Consider the following 3,485-nt stretch of genomic DNA (forward strand, 5'->3'; position numbering starts at 1 on the left):
TCAAATGCTGCAAACAGTGGACCAATATAGTTGTATGCCCACGGAAGATCCACATCTCCACATTCGATTGTTTATGGAGGTGAGTGATTCATTCAAGATAGCCGGTGTGATTGAAGACGCACTGAGGTTGAAGTTGTTTCCTTACTCATTACGAGATCGAGTACGAGCATGGCTCAATTCATTGCCACCAAGTTCTCTATCTACATGGCAAGAATTAGCAGAGAGATTTTTGGTTAAGTATTCCCCACCTAGCAAAAACACTAAGTTAAGGAACGAGATCACAACTTTCCAACAATTGGATGACGAGTCTTTGTATGAGGCTTGGGAGTGATTCAAGGAGTTACTTCGTAAGTTTGCTCATCATGGGATTCCTTATTGTATCTAGTTGGAGACATTCTATAATGGTCTCAATGCACATACAAGATTGATGGTAGATGCTTCCGCGAATGGTGTAGTTTTGTCTAAGTCTTATAATGAGGCTTATGAGATCATCGAGAGAATCGCGAGTAATAACTATCAATGGCTAACAAATCAAACAGCTTCAGGAAGACGTGTAGTCGGAGTTCATGATGTTGACTCCCTCACTTCGTTATCAGCTCAGGTATCGTCTATTTCCTCTATGTTAAAACTGTTAACCGCTAATAGTACTAATAATTTTGCAGATCAGCCACCATGTCTGTTTGAAGTAGTTTCCTGTGTGTATTGTGGGGAAGGTCTTTATTTTGAGAATTATCCATCAAATCTCGAGTCAATGTACTATGTGGGGAACCAATATTAAAATAGAAGTGGAGAAGGACCCCATTTCAACTTCTACAATCCTTCATGGCGTAATAATCCTAACTTTTCTTGAAGCAACTAAGGAAATGGACCGAACAATAACTTATTACAGCAAAGGCCCAACAAATCTCAAGGGTTTAATCAGCAAGCTCCAAAACCACCTCAAGCTGAGGCATTAAACAGTTTGGAGAACTTGTTGAAAGCGTACATGGCAAAGAATGACACTTTGATCCAAAGCCAAGCAGCAACACTAAAAAATTTGGAAAACCAAATGGGTCAGTTGGTTACGGAGCTTCGCAATAGACCGCAAAGAACCTTGCCAAGCAATACTGAGAATCTAAGGAATTTGGGTAAAGAGCATATCAAGGTAGTGGCATTGCGAAGTGGTAAGACTCTAGAACCCTGATTGATTGATGTCAAAGATGAGCATGTTGAAAAGGAGGGAAATCAACCAGATGTTGAAGTTTCTACACCAAAAGAGTCAGAATCGGTAGAGACAAATAAGGTAAACCCTGACTTAGTGAATTCAGATATTTTAACATCTTCTTTGGATGCAAATTTACTAAAAAAAGTTGTCCGGTTTAATCGAAAGTTCCTTCACCTCCATATTCGTAAAGATTGCAGCAACACAAACAGAAACAAGAGGTGCAATTTAAGAAGTTTTTGGATGTTCTAAAGCAGTTACACATCAATATTCTGTTGGTGGAGGCGTTAGAACAAATGTCGAATTATGTGAAGTTTATGAAGAATATACTGTCCAAGAAGAAAGGACTGAGTGAGTATGAGATTGTTGCCTTGACAAATGAGTGCAGTGCGTTCCTGCAGAACAAACTGCCACCAAAATTGAGAGACCCAAAAAGCTTTACAATACCCTTTAACATTAGCGAATCTTACTGTGGTAAAGCTTTGTGTGACTTAGGAGCAAGTATCAACTTGATGCCTAAGTCTGCTTTCAAGATGTTAGGGATAGGTGAAGTAAGACCTATAACTGTGACGCTTCAGCTAGCGGATCGATCGTTAGCATATCCTGAAGGAAAGATCGATGATGTTTTGGTAAGAGTCAATAAATTTATTTTTCTTGCTGATTTCATTATTTTAGATTTTGAAGAAGATAAGGAAGTGCCAATTATCCTTGGGAGACCTTTCCTAGCCACGGGGAGGACGTTAATTGATGTGTAGAAAGGAGAACTCACCATGCGAGTTCAAGACGACCAGGTAACTTTTAAATTCTTAAAGCAATGAAATTTCCTGATCCGGCAGAGGAGTGTTCAGTTATGGAAGAGATAGAAACCTTGGTTTCTATGGAAAGCAATTTTAAGGAATATCTATTGGAGAAAGCCTTAGAGTTTGACCCTTTAGAGGATGAAGAAGGTGAAAAAAACATGGCTTTGATGGAAGCCAATCCGAGAAATTTTATTCAATCTACACAGTTTGAACCGTTGGAGTTAGAAGTCAGAGAATTTGTGCAACCCAAGTTGTCAATTGAAGAACCGCCTAAACTCGAACTAAAGGTATTTCCTTCCCATTTGAAATATGTTTATTTAGGTGAGTCTACTTTGCCTGTGATTATTTTAGCAGAACTAACAAAAGATCAAAAGGAGCAACTAATTGTTGTTCTCAAGAAATTTAAGAAAGCAATTGGTTGGACCATAGCTGACATTAAAGGTATAAGCCTTTCTTTTTGCATGCATAAAATCATTTTAGAAGAAGGTGAAAAAGCTCGGATTGATGGGAAAAGGAGGCTCAATCCTATTATGAAAGAAGTTGTGAGAAAGAAAGTGATCAAATGGTTAGATGCGGGAATCATCTATCCTATGTCAGATAGTTCGAGGGTAAGTCTGGTACAGTGTGTGCCGAAGAAAAGTGTAATCATGATTGTTGAAAATGAGCGTAATGAGTTAATTCCAACGAGAACTGTTACCGGTTGGAGAATCTGTATTGATTACAGAAAGTTGAACAAAGCCACTCAGAAGGACAATTTTCTGGATCAGATGTTAGATCCTATGGTAGTGATGCAATTCATACATAAGTATGCGTTTACACAATTTGGGACACCAAGAGCTATTATTAATGAAGGTTCTCACTTTGTGAACAAATGACTTAAGTGGTTGCTTGATAAATATGATGTGAAGCACAAGATTCCTACTGCCTATCACCCCCAGTCTAATGGACAAGTTGAAAGAGTGAACCGTGAAATCAAAGGTATCCTTGAAAAGGTAGTACACCCTAACAGAAAAAGATTGGTCTCGAAGGCTCGACGATACGTTATGGGCCTACCAAACAGCATTTAAGACTCCGTCAGGGATGATTCCTTATCGGTTAGTCTTTGGAAAGGCATGTCATTTGCCATTAGAGTTGGAGAATAAAGCTCACTTGGCTTTGAAGCAGTTAAATGATCTAAAGCAGGCCAGTGAGAGAAGGATGTTACAACTGAATGAGTTGGAAGAGCTGAGGTTGTTTTCCTATAAGAATGCCAAAATGTGTAAAGATCAAAGAGAAGGCATGATACTCAAATACAAATTCGCGAGTTTTAAGAAGGTCAGAAGGTGTTGTTGTTTAATTCAAGACTGAAGTTATTTTCTGGAAAGCTAAAATCCCGATGGAAATGACCCTATACCATCTACTGACTTTATCTTTATGGAGCTATTGAATTATACGACAATTATAGAGGTACGTTTAAAGTTAATGGTCAACGTCTTAAACACTAT

General features: G+C 38.5%; 1 non-coding gene across 1 annotated transcript; it reads right to left on the minus strand.

The window, feature by feature from the left end:
• Positions 1-262: 262 nt before the first annotated feature.
• On the minus strand, positions 263-369 carry LOC121216557 (small nucleolar RNA R71). Its single transcript, XR_005912738.1, has one exon. It is a non-coding gene; the product is annotated as a small nucleolar RNA R71 (small nucleolar RNA).
• Between the last annotated feature and the right edge of the window lie 3,116 nt (positions 370-3,485).

This window comes from Gossypium hirsutum, chromosome D04 (genome assembly GCF_007990345.1).
Source record: "Gossypium hirsutum isolate 1008001.06 chromosome D04, Gossypium_hirsutum_v2.1, whole genome shotgun sequence".
Taxonomy (NCBI): Eukaryota; Viridiplantae; Streptophyta; class Magnoliopsida; order Malvales; family Malvaceae; genus Gossypium; species Gossypium hirsutum.